At 41.6% G+C, this 13989-nt stretch overlaps 1 non-coding gene across 1 annotated transcript; it reads left to right on the top strand.

The window, feature by feature from the left end:
- The first annotated feature begins 47 nt into the window (after positions 1 to 47).
- On the top strand, positions 48 to 121 carry trnan-guu (transfer RNA asparagine (anticodon GUU)). The gene has a single exon. It is a non-coding gene; the product is annotated as a tRNA-Asn (tRNA).
- The last annotated feature ends 13868 nt before the right edge of the window (positions 122 to 13989 follow it).

The raw sequence follows: 13989 nt of genomic DNA, 5'->3' as shown, positions 1-13989 counted from the left end.
GTAAAATTTACATGAGGAAAAAATACTCCACCAACTCTGTCGAAGAAGTCTCTGTGGCGTAATTGGTTAGCGCATTCGGCTGTTAACGGAAAGGTTGGTGGTTCAAGCCCACCCATGGACTAAAGACTGTTGATCTCCATAGAACTTTATGGCATTCAAGTGGGCTTTGTGCAAAACTTCCACAGAAGTACTTGCTCAATTGTCTGAAAGTATCATGGGTTAAAGGTCAACTGCATTCATCAAACATGTCAATTTTACATTTACATGACAAAGTTTCGCCAGTCCAAAAAAGTGTAAAGTTTACATTTACATGACAAAAAAAAAAAAATAATCCCAAAAGAAAAAAAATTCACTCAAAAAAAAAACCGAAAAGAATTATGTCCAAACTCATTCATTTAATGACAAAAAAATTTCACCAGTGAAAAAAAAAAAAAAATCACTGGTCAAAAAAAATAAATAAAAATATGTCCAACCTCATTCATTCACGAAATCTATGTGACATTTACATGACGAAAAAAAACTCCACCAGGTCTTTACAAGCACTCTCTGAAGTGTAATTGGTTAGTGCATTCAGCTGATAACTGAAAGGTTGGTGGTTCAAGCCCACCCAGGGACTAAAGACTATTGCTCTCCATAGAACTTTAATGGCATTCAAGTGGGCTTTGTGCAAAACTTCCACAGAAGCACTTACTTGATGGTCAGAAAGTATCATGGGTGAAAGGTCAACTGCATTCATCAACTATATCGATTTTACATGACGAAAAATAAATGAAATTTCACCCGTCAAAAAAAAACAAAAAAAACAATGTCCAACAGCATTTATTAACTCCATCTATGTTACATTTACATATAAAATGTAGAATTAGTTACATAATTTCTCATCATGTACAGTAAATGTAAAATAATATATGTAGGATAATGTGGCATACTTCAAAAAATAATGAAGGGGCTTTTCCTGCAATTTATACAGCTATCGATCCAATGAAGCCATGGAGTGTGATATGTTCTTTTGTTTGGAAGGAGGACTCTACTTTCAATTTAAACTTACAAGTGAGCTTAGCCAAGGCACTTCCAAGGTGAAGAAGGCACGACGCATTAGTGTGCTGAATAGTTTGGCCCCTCATAGAGTGTGTCTGTGAGATAGAAAGAGAGAGTGTGTGTCAATGGACGCACCTTAAAAGGATGCTGATAATTAGCAGTATTGATAGTGTTAGCCAATTAGCTAACTTGCCCTGAAGCAGCAAAGGAGAGCCATTTGTCTTCCCGAGGCCAGCTAGTGTGGAGTGTGTATACTCCAGAGAGCACACACACACACACACACACACACACACACACACACACACACACACACACACAACAAAGAACAGAACAAGAGTAGGTAGGAATCAAGAAGTAGCTAATACACAAAACTAATGAGCCCACACACAAAAAAAAACATGTCACCGTATTTTTAACACAAGCTAGCTTTCATTAAAAACACATTTTTAGTACAGTCGAATTAAGAAAATTATGAAAATTCAAGAAACAGAAAAGAAAGATGATGCAAAGGTGCAAAATCAAAATTATATTGGCTACTGCTATTAAAGTGCAAAAGGTCAAAGACAATGACTGTCACATACAGCAAAACAACATTTTCTTTGTTAGCACTCACAGTTTTGAACAAATGGAAACACAAATACTTATTTGTGTTGAGTAAAACGTCGTGGTTTGGTTTAAAAAAAACGTTATTTAAGTTAGAAAAATACATTTAAATAAGTTAGTCACTAGTCTCCTGAGTTAAAAGGCCTGTGTTGACCCATCTATTCACCCCAAACACCCCCTAGCATGTGGATTTCTGCAGACTATGATTAGAAATGTATTTGTGATATGTCAACAACAAAAAAACAGGAGACAATATTCAATGTCATTTTGAGCAGACCTCGCTGTGTAAAGGCCACTTGGGCAGTGGACTCTTCCAGGGAGAGGTGACCTTTCGTAGGAAAGAGAGAAACTCGCTCCGACAGCCTGAGGAAGAGCGCCCTGGGAACAAACTACGATGGAGGATTTCGGGGGAAGGAGGAATATAAGGTCTCCGAGTCAAAGTTGTCTTTGTCTGTTTATTTCTTGCAAGAAGGAAAAACCGCACGTAAGAGCCACACAAGGCCGTCTGCAGCAGAAGATTTCAACATGTGAGAAAGTCACAGGCATATTTATACATAGCGAAAGTTACACCCGCTTTTTTTTTAGAGGAACACTTGCAGAAAACAAAGATCACAGTGTAGAGCGAGACCGTGTCAAAACTATTCCAGAAGCAGATTCTGTTTCTGCTTCGTAAGCATATTTCTCACCGACTCCGTGCTCATCTATTTGATCTCTGCCGAAGGTTCAAAACAGCTCAAACTCATTGCGATCTGCTCGTCTTCACGCGTGGGACAAAGGCCGCTGAGAAGCACAGACACATTGTCTCCAAATGCCCCGTGAGTCGCACATTCTGCTCTAAAAATTTTTTAAAATTTAAAAAACCTTGTCATTCAATCAGAAATCAAGCTTTTATGTGTTTTTTAAAACTATTGTCAGTTGGTTAGTAAGTTAATACTATAATATGTAAAAATATTTAAAAGAAAGAAAATACATGCATCGAAAAATGATGGTAATTCTCAAAAATGCACATGCATGACTGCACACACAGGCACTAGTGCTTGTAGGTAAGCAGCTACTCGGACACTACACTCAATACTGATCAGTTTGAGACAACGTGTGGTCATGAATCCCATCTCAAAAGCCCAAAACAGGATGAAAAAGCTTCTAAAGCAGCGTTTAAATAACCAGACTCTGTACTACTCCGCTGACAATTAATCAAAATCAGCTTTAAGCAACCAAGTTATGAAGCAAGTACATATTTGCTTTAAGATTATGCACATTGAACATCTGGTATGTATATAAATATATATACATGCACAAGCCAGAGAGAAAATCCATAAAAAATACAGCAAGAGGAAGCAACGGCATTGCATAGCTCGTACACATTACATTGGTTCAAGGCAAACATTGACATCACACCTTCCGCAATACCAAACACAATTATATCCTCTGCGTGTGAGCTCTAATTAACTGATTAATCAGAACCGATTAAGTGCTTGATGACATACAGTGTCACCTCAGTTCCAGGCTAAACAGCTCATTAAATCATCTACATAATGTTAAAGAACACACTGCGGCGCAGAAGATATCGCACCATGAAAGAACAAAAAAAACACAAGTTTTTCGTAAGAAGTCCTTCTTCGACTCGGTATCCACACTACTGACTGGCAACTTGGCAGACTTTGCAACTTTGACGGAGCAAAAGCACAGCTGCTGGAGCCCCCGGACTCCTGAGAGTCACGTATTGGCCAATAACCCTTTAGTGCACGCTCATGCACGGACAGATGAGTCATCAGCCCTTTTTCCTGCCTTCACTTCATTCGACGAGAGGCGGCACAGGGACAGTAATTCGCAAGACAGCCACTGAATGAATGAACCCCCCCACCTTCCTCCTCATGACCTCTGGCTTGTTTTCAGATTCAATCCATTACAGATTATGCTCGGTCCCATTTAGCAATCCCCCCGTTCCATCTGAAAGCGATACTGACCACTTCAGCTGACGATTGATTTGCAGGACGGCCCGCGGGGCAGAAAAGACACAAGAAGACTGATGACACAATATCCATAATAACCAAGGCCCAGTTTAATTTGCTTCCAATTCAATCAGCCTCTTCACTTCCGAGGCGATCAGTTTTCTTCAAAAATTAAAAAAAAACAACCCTTGTGGTCGAGCAGGTTGTCACATCCAAGTCCAATTTAGACGTAACTGAGACGGACTGCTGCGCCAAAAGTAATGCATTTTAGAGTTCAAACCAAATAATTTGAATGAATTGGGCGGGTGTTTGACGTAAATCTTGCAGGTCCCAGCTTGGTTTTTGTTTCGTATGTCATTTTAATGAAGGTGATTGGATTTGAGAGGACTATTTATCATCAGCTCAGCCACTAAATAGCAGTTTTTTAAGCATACCTGAGGTGCAAAAGGGACAGTAATCACCATAAATCTAGTGTTTAGATCATTTCCTTTGTGCTGGGTGAAAGGATTTTAGAAACAGTTATAGATTGAGGAGAACCTGCCTTGAACTGTGACCTTCTCTGACCTCTTTAGACATCAATTGAGCACAATTGCATTACAGTTTGATGGATACTGCTGCTCATGCTATCCGCTAACTAATGTGCTTATTGTATAACACACTAAATAACTTGACAGCCAGTCGGGTTTAGCACTCTTTTTTATTGTCGAAAATCAATGCGATTGTCATTAAGTGTGGCATTCCAGCTGTTTTGCCACCATTTATTTATTTAGTTCTTCAGCACGAGTGTGAGATACATCAGCTGTTGGTTTCTGGATTCTATAGGATTATGTAGAAAAAAAAAAGAAGTTTTTAACCACACTAGAGGATCTTTTAGACAATACTTAGGCACAGCAGTGACTTGAGCTAAATGCTAAAATAAGTACGGCTTCCTTTCAAAGGTGACGATGTCAGGATGCTAATGTTTGGCGAGTATTGGCGACGTCAAAGTTTATTAAGTTAATGCCCGTATATTCACATCTTACAGCAGCATCGTTGTAGTTTCACTGCGTATATCCGTAGACTTGAAAACAGTCCCCTTTTCAGTTTCAAAATAAAAGCCCTTCAGAATATTTCTTTGGATCCCTTCATCTGTACAAATATCGTATCATATTAGTATTCTCTGCTTCCTCGTCTGAGGTTTCCTGGCTTCGTGGCTGTCTGGAAACATTTTAATTTCTGATTTTGGGCTTTGCAAAATAAACTGAATGAAATGGTTGCATTATTTTTTTCTGTCTAATAATTAGACATGTGTAATAAAATAAAATTATCCCGTATCAAAGGAAAATAAAGAGCTGCCAGTAGCAGCTCGGAAACAGAAATGCCGTCTTTTTTGGAACGCCACACACTTGTAAGGCACAGCGGCTCGGCCTGTCGGAGCTGTCACTCACTGCTCCCGCCGGCAGTGAGGCCCGAGCACAACAGAGGAGGAGAAAACGGAGAGAATGGAGAGGAAAAAGAGGGAAAATAAAGTCCCTTTTGGATTTCAGACTGTGTGGTTCAGACTTTGTCATATTTCTTTGTCAGGTTTGACATGTCTGCCATATGTTTGGTATTGGTCAACAAAATAAAGTATACCTTTGACCCAAAATGGGAAATTGGACAGTGGACACTATGAATGTTTATATGGATGTCAATATGTTTAAATCAAGACCAAAGAGGTAACCCAAAGTACAAACCATGGATCTGGTTTTAGGAACAGCACACCGCCTTCATACAGTAGCTACATGTTTAATCACTATTCTGAAGGTAAATAGGAATATGAAGTACCAAAATATGTACTACTGGTAAAGTGAAAATGATGCCAAGTGTATCTTTAAGAATGTAATCTCCCCAATGGTTTTCGTCAAAATAGAGCAGTCAAGTCACAACCGTTCACTGGGCAATAGATTGATCTGCACATTGCCTGAAGGACGGAGAGCTAATGAAGGCAGAGACCAGATGAATGACCCGTCTCCTTCACAACCCACTGACCCCAAAAAGAGAAGAACAGGGACTCCCATCGCTCATTTGGATGGATGTGGTCTTGGTGTTGGGTCTGGAGTCTCACTGCAGGAGCTAAGTGTGGTAAGAAACGCTGGCACATCTCCACCCGGGCCTTCTCACCTCCAAACTATTGACCTTTACGAAGCCTGGGGAACGGTGGAGACAGTAATTAAAGAATTGCTGGACAAACAGCGAACTTACATCACCTGAAACTGAAGGATCAAACCACGGAGCTAAAAGAAAGAGCAGAAACTGAAGCAAACGTTCCCCATGAAGCGCTATCGAACTTGAAGCTTGTACTTCTTAGTGCCAGACATGTGCAAAACGTTCTCTGTGCAAAGCAAATGCCATGTTTTAAAGTTTGTGCCACTGTTTTTAAGGAATATCAACATATTAGACACATTTAATCAACCCCCCTGTTCTATGATCAGGAAATATCTAATGTGTTCGTCTATTTGTCTCATTTTCATTCTATATATGAGAAGAGAGATAATTCCAGTTGAAAAACTTTCATTTTTGTTACAGTTTGAGCAATGAGCAGGATATATTGTGTGAGATGAAGAGCTGGTGGTCCAATTTGATAAAGGAAAGTGTAGATTTTCCAACAATCTATTACACCTCTGTGTTACGTCACATGGTGTGATAGCACGATCCATTTTACGACAGTTCATACATGGTTAGAACTGTTTCATTGAATATTATTATTTTCATTATGTTTAAGTGACACTGCAACATTGCAATTACATTAAATCCACTGTCCAAGCAGTGCATTTATTATTGAACATTATAGTTACCATAAAGATGTTTTAGGGTATTTAGGGTATATTTGAAGCTTTCCATCATTTCTGAGGCACAGCAGCACTTAATGCTAATGACACAAAGGTAAAACTGTTATCAATCATATCATCGTGCAATGGTAATTTGATCAAAGAGCTTGTTTGCCAAAAAGTCAGGGTAGTCCTTTAGAGCAAGTAGACAGTAAGCAAGATGGCTCAGGTCCAAGGTCTCTAATGGACAGGCAGCTGGCATGATTTCAGAGATCTCTGACAGCAGAGCTCATTTTTATTCAGGCAAAGGGAATAGTGCGGAAAGACTGAAAAAAAAGCTTTCAATGTGAGGGGGCACTTCTGAAGTGTTAGGAAACGTTAATCTCTGTCTAATTTCGGGATGAAGACAGTATGAGTTGATATCAAGCAAGAAGCCCGTTGGCTCACACCCAGATGATGACAAATGCAATCATTTTGTCTTTGGATGACAACAATGCTAAATTATCAGATATGAGACCAACCTGCTCAACATTTTGGTTCCTGGTTTTAAAATGTAAACATTTATACATAGATACACACATAGATACACACACACACGCACACACACACACACACACACACACACACACACATATATATATATATATATATATATATATATGTGTGTGTGTGTGTGTGTGTGTGTGTGTGTGTGTATATATATATACATATATATATATATATGTGTGTGTGTGTGTGTGTGTGTGTGTGTGTGTGTGTGTGTGTGTGTATGTATATGTGCATGAAAATGATTAAATACCAAAAACAACCAGGCCGCACCGAAAAAATGATTGAGAAAAATGTTGATTGATTATCAAGGTCGGAAAGATGTTTTATTTTGAAAAATGACCGGATACATCTGTCGGTGCATGTCAAGAGTCAAAAGTCACGTTACCCCAAAAATGAAACTTAAAAGTATGTTTCAACCTTGCAGCAGAATATGCTGAGATTGACAAAAAAAAAAACACTGAACATCCGCTTTCATTTAGAAAAATCCTGTCTTTGTGAAGGTTTTCTGCTTTGACAGCGACAAACACTACATTACCCAGAAATCCACGAATAAAAAGGTTGAATCCTGTAATAGAGGATGCGTCTTAGACGGGTTGGTAATCTAACTTCTCCTCTTGCCCATCAGGAGCTCGACTTGTTTGGTTCTAATCAAGATAACTTGACGACTGTGAGAGGAACGCCCGTGGACTTTTCTAAAGATATTCAGGGCTCCTCTTCTCATCGTGTTTGTCTCTTTCTTTCAGGATTACGGTCAAGGTCGCACTACCCTCTGACGTCACCCTGAATCCACAATCAACCAGCTCTCCGGTTTGCTCTTCATGTGTGTCCTCTCGCTGTGCTAATGGCCCAACTAGAACCTCTTGGATTGAACCGGTTACAGACGGCTCCACCGTGCATTTACAACCTTTTTCTGCTTTAACCCCCATCCAACCTGAAGCCTGCGAGCGAGCGCTCTCTGCATCGAGAAAAAAGACAGAGGCCGGCCAATAAGCCGGCCGGCTTTCCCTGCATTACAGAAAAGGACAGAAGCACCAGCGCTAATTGGTTTTCATTTTGATCTCGCCAGCCTTTGAATATGTCTCCCACCCCTCGGGTAATGGAATGGCCCTGACCACTTTAATTACCCGGCACTGTGGAGAGCGAGCACAAGTCAGAGGAGGAGAAAGAGATATGGAATAAAAGAGGAGACGATGGCATGATGGGAGAACAATACAGCGGCCGGAGGCTGAGCGAGTGACAGGAGAAAGAGAGAGAGGAGGGAGTCGAGGAGGGAATCATGCTTGTAGGTGGAGGGATTTGACCAGCGACCACGACCACAACCTTCCTTTCAGTGTGTGGCGCGTCCCATGCGTTGATGACGAGGTCACGATGGTTACAAGGTTCAAGGCTGGCAGAAAACGAGACGTAATATGAATGATGAAGATCAGACAATGATCAGAAAAATGTGCAACTTGCTACACACGTTAACTCAATATCTCATAATTATTGAACATTTGATTCCCAATGCTTCTCTATGTTACAGCTATAGTTAATATACGTTATTATACCACTTAAACCTGTGGTTCTTCTACCATCTCGCCCATTAAAAGCTGATTGCAGATGTTATTTGTGAAAATCTATAAAGTATTTGAAAGGAGTCATAATTGATGAAATGGTATCAAACCCCATTGGAGTATAGAGATGTATGATAGTGAATGTGTTTGTCTTCTCCCTCTGTGTGTGTGTGTGGGTGTGTGTGTGTGTGTGTGTGTGTGTGTGTGTGTGTGTGTGTGTGTGTGTGTGTGTGTGTGTGTGTGTGTGTGTGTGTATACATATTAGCCTTGGAAGCTGATATTGGAGGCTTTGAGGCGAGGTCAATGGGCCATGGCTAATGCCTGGATGTCTACTATCGGGGGCTGGGACAAATAGATCATTTTGGGCAGAGAGGCAGCGAGTGAGAGGCAAGGAGTTTGGAGGAAGATAATATTACATTTTGATCTTGAGGGTCACAAGGACAGAGCTCTGAGGTCTTTTCTTTTCCAGACTCCACAGCGAACGCAGGAAAGGAAGTGACTTGAGGACCATCAGCTATGTTCAAGCTCGCCAGCGACGCATTCGGGTCTCACACAAAAGGATGTTCACCAAGTGTATTCATGTCAAATCTTCAGATGATGCGTGACGCTCCACGCCGCAGAGATATACAAATAAATCAGCAGTTCAGGAGTTACAGTCGACTGATTAGCATTTTTTCTTTTTTTTTTTTTTTGCAGCGTCGCGTGTCAATCAGCCCCCGAGGAACACGGAGAAGTCAATCTAATCAGTTCTGCAACACGCTGCTGTCATCTCCAATCTACCCCATGGTGGTGGAAAGAGGGGAAATAAAGCCCAATGTTGTTTGCTAATCTATTGAGACTGCAGTACGACCGAGAGCTTCAAGTCACACCAACTCCTTCCATGAGAAACGTTGAAGTAAACGTCACAATCTCTGAGCCTTCTGCTGACTGCAAACCAGAGGTTTCTCACTTATCCGTCAGTTGTGTTCTTATTCAGAGTTTCTCACGATTTGTCACTATCTTTCCTCTTTCACCTTTTAATTTCCATCACGTCATCTTAATTAATGAATAAAGAATTAACATTTTCTTTTTTTATGGTTGTTTCTTAAAGGATCTGCTCTTTCTCGACTGTGGAGATGGTCTTTTTTTGAGCTAAATGTGTGGGTCAGCATTGAATTTGATGAGGTACTGCACATTGCCATTTGAGAAAGGCTCTCTCTCTCCCTCTCTCTCTCTCTCTTGGGAGGGGAGAGAGTGTTTTTCGTCGTCCTCGTCACTGGCTTCTCCTTTCACATCCTCCTTCCTGTATCCGCTCTCCTCTCTCATGTTCCACTCTACTTTTCTGCTCATCTGCTATTTCCTTCCCCCCATCTTCCCTTCCTTCTCTCCTCTGTGTGACAGTCTGCTGGCTTACTAAAACTAAAACTTCTCAGGCGTCTATGTGTGCGTGTGTGTGTGTGTGTGTGTGTGTGTGTGTGCGCGTGTGTGTGTGTGTGTGTGTGTGTGTGTGTGATTCTCGGAGGGGTGTCGTTAGTTTGAAGTGAAATATTTCTACAAGGCTTGTGACCTTAGAATCTCAATTGCACTCACAGCAGGTTCACTCTCTCACACACACTCTCACACACACACACACACACACACACACACACACACACACACACACACACACACTCACACACACACACTCTGCTCTGTCAAACATAGTCAGTGTCCCGTTTCCAGGCCTGTGCATTACTCCTCCCTGTACTTTGTGTTCTGGTGTTGTTTATGCCAGCAGCGCTTTTCACTGTGGAGGAGACCTGTGTGTGTGTGTGTGTGTGTGTGTGTGTGTGTGTGTGTGTGTGTGTGTGTGTGTGTGTGTGCGTGCGTGTGCATGTGTTTCTTTGTGTAATCATGTCTGTCGGTCTCTCTGTGTGTGAATACGTTCTTCTGTGATTGAGGGTCAGTTTGCCTGCATCCGTTGCTTTGTGTGTGTGTGTGTGTGTGTGTGTGTGTGTGTGTGTGTGTGTGTGTGTGTGTGTGTGTGTGTATGTGTGTGTGTTTGCCTGTTTTTTGTGTTGCTTTTGCATGTCTGTATAAAGAACACATACTGTATATGATCCACACAATCTTCAGCCCACACGTTCCTTTGCTCTACAGAGCATTTTACACTCTTTTCAGCATGTAAAAAAAATTCACTCAGCAATTAGAGACATTTAAGTGTCCATGGGGAACTCGATCCACCATCGAGGAGCTCGATCCACCATCAAGGAACTATTACCACCATCAACTAACTCGATCCACCATCAACTAACTCGTTCCACCATCAACTAACTCGTTCCACCGTCGAGGAGCTGGTTCCACCGTCGAGGACTAAACCTCCAAACCCACAGAACCCACCAGATGACCACTGCCCTGGTTCAAGCAGAATAAGTGTAGTTGTCTGTGTAGTCGAGTGTGTAGAAAAATGACCGCCACATTGTTTCCTATGACAGAATCACAGCGGGGTCCATGGTGACGGCATACAGAGGAGATTTCAGGACATTAAATACATGTTTAATTGGGTTTCAGGGTGTTTTAAATGTATTTTATTCAAAGTGTTGTAATACATTATCCTCAGTGGACCCTAACCGGTACGACTCGATTGCCTCCAGAGTTGCTCTGTCCCGATCAAAAAGAACATTATAAATAAAACAAATGTCCCGTCGCTGGATATTGATTTGTGGTGCTGATAGAGTATGCAAGATGTAATTGTTTGATCGGAGCCAAATATGCATCACACTTTGAGTCGATAAAGCAAAAAAAGGGCCTGACCGATCGATACGGCTTCTGCTCCACGGACAGCTTAAGGATTCAGAGTTGCTTCCTTTCTTTAACTCATATCAAAGTTATTGTTCAGCATTGTTGCAGCAATGGCAATCAACTGCATTTCCATTTTGTAATAACTTCCCTCTATGTAGTAGCTCTTTATATCTATTTATAGCTATTTATATCCTGAACTGGATTCAACCTCAGGTAGAAGGGACTAACATATTGAACATATTCGTTGGACAGGAATCAGACGGTGATATTTCAAGCTTTTGGTCAACCTGGATGATGTTGACTGTGGACAGTAGAGAAGGTAAATGAAGGTACATGAAGGTAAAGTTAGTGGACATTGGAGTGGACCTGGAGGCTTCTCTCTCACATGTTCCTCTCTGTCTCGCAGGAACCAATCTTGATTTGCTCATACAAGGTAAAAGGGCAGTATTGAGTTTTTTTTAACATCATTTATTTTGATTTTGTTGAATTGCATAACCCCAAAATGCAGACCTACGAACACTTTGCTGAAGAGCTAAACATATGAACTCCACACAAGTGTCATCCATTCACAGCTCTGCCAATCAATGTGATGAGTGCTTTGTATTTTACATTCGCCCTTGATTCAAACACACCTGCCCTAAAATATTAGAGACATTGGCGTCTTTCAGACAGCAGTATTCAGTCACTAAGAATGGCAGGTAAATAGAAATTGATTGTCAATAATTGTCCCGGCGCTCTATAGATCCGTGCCGGCCTCCATAAAGGGCAGATGCTATCTCGACCCTCGACCATGGCTGAGGCTAAATGGAGGGATGCCGATATCTTACTCAGCTGGATTCAGAACGGGACAGAGGGATGGAGGGCTGTGTGTCTTTGTGTGCGTTGGGTGAATGTGTCCGTCCCCACTGTGTTGCACATTGTGTGTCCATTTATCGGTTGCTCACATCCTCACTGTGTGTTTAAACCTCTCGCTTCTTCTGTTCTTCCTGTTTTGCTCCAACTGCTGCATCAAACCACATGTTCCAAGAAATGCAGCTCACTGCCCATAGCCCCAGAGGTCGCGATGTCACGCTGGAGAGAAACATGCAGAGAGAGGACGAAGAGGGGAAGACATGGCTGCAGGGTTCAGCGTCATCGCTGCCTGACCGCTACTTCCATCACGCGTTGTAATAATAATGATAACTTTATTTATATAGCACTTTAAAACCAGGGTTTACAAAGTGTTTCACAGATATGCAAAGCATCAAAACGACCCAAATGGCAGCAAACCAACAAAAAAAAGGACCATACCATAAAACATTGAATATTCTCAGCAACTTTGATTGAAACGCAGCTGAATGTTTCTCAGTGAATTGTGCTGTCCATCAGTTTGACCTGATAGTAGCAGAGAGACTAATGTGATATGTTTCATGACAAGTTGACCTTTATTTTGGGCTGACGATGGCGTAACATGAAGGTCCTGAAGTGTCCGAACACCGAACCGTCCTGTGGAAGAAGAAATCCACTCAACAAATGTCACAGTGACCTGCCGATTATATTTATTTTTTGGGTGCTAAATGAATATATTGCCAAATGTTGTGTAGTGAGCGTACTTCATTCTGTCAAACCTCTGCTGCTGGGACACAATATGGAGCTATATGGTGTCATAACAACAAACAATAATGCACCGACTGAACTGCGCTGATGCTAAATGTTTCAACTGTGAGGACGAACACAAAGCTGGACGGCAACAGTAAACTGTCACTACGTCACTGACGTATCTGGCTTAACAATCTGCTGATAAATGCCACAGCCTGGGGACGGCGTGTGACCCAGACACTTGCACACAAACGCTCAGTATCCTATTTGGCCGTTTGTTTTTTCATTATTTATATTTTGAAGTTGTTTTAACTGACGAGAATTCCAACAAAATCAATCTGAGAACCAGACTCAGATATTGTGTGCCTGAAAAGAGAAACCTTGAGATGGATTTTTGTTGTTTTCTCCCCGTGTGAAAGTTGAAGAGGTAGAAAGGCCGAGGGAAAAGATAGAGTGATGTGGACGGACAAGTAAATGGAAACCAGCGCACGGTAGATCGAGATATAAAGTGACAGAGGGGAGAAAAAAGAAGTGAAATGGTGTGATAATAACAGCAGCGAGTTTGAAAGTCAGACTACAGAGACAGGATGACAAATATCGAGAGGGACAAGCAGAGAGACCCAACGGTACCTATGAGAGGCTAACCACGCGTCTAGCTTACTTATGCTATCAGTTACATTGTCTTCTTCACACATGCTACGTCTTCAGCATTGACAGATTAGTAGACCCACACCGTCCCGTTGGCTTTGTCATCGCACGCCATGGCTGAGTATTTTCCCCAGATGGATTTGCTCCTCCATGAAGGAGCATAATCATTTCCAGTTATTGTGAATACATCAAGCATCACTGAGCCCTGGATATTAAGTGCTTCAACATACGCTGACATATGCACGATGATGCCGACAGACGGCCGGCTGTGTGCTCGCACAGGTTTCCAGCTCTCAATATGCTCGATGTTTAAAAGAAGTAAATGCAGCTTTTCTCTGCGTCGCAAAACCAACAAGCATTCTGCTTTCGCAGCTCGGTCGTTGCTGCTTGCTAAAGAGTTGCAGGGTAGCCCATCGCTTCCTGGGCCTCATTTGGACCATGAGGTCTATCTGTACTCTTTAAAAAAGTGACAAACAAATGAAAGAGTCACTGAGAGAATGTGTGTTTCAGCATGCACAT

Source organism: Clinocottus analis, unplaced genomic scaffold (assembly GCF_023055335.1).
Source record: "Clinocottus analis isolate CAN_PGR_092001 unplaced genomic scaffold, fCliAna1.0.p SCAF_10, whole genome shotgun sequence".
NCBI classification, from domain to species: domain Eukaryota; kingdom Metazoa; phylum Chordata; class Actinopteri; order Perciformes; family Cottidae; genus Clinocottus; species Clinocottus analis.
The sequence above is the reverse complement of the archived record's forward strand: the minus strand, read 5'-3'. Positions and strand labels throughout refer to the sequence as shown.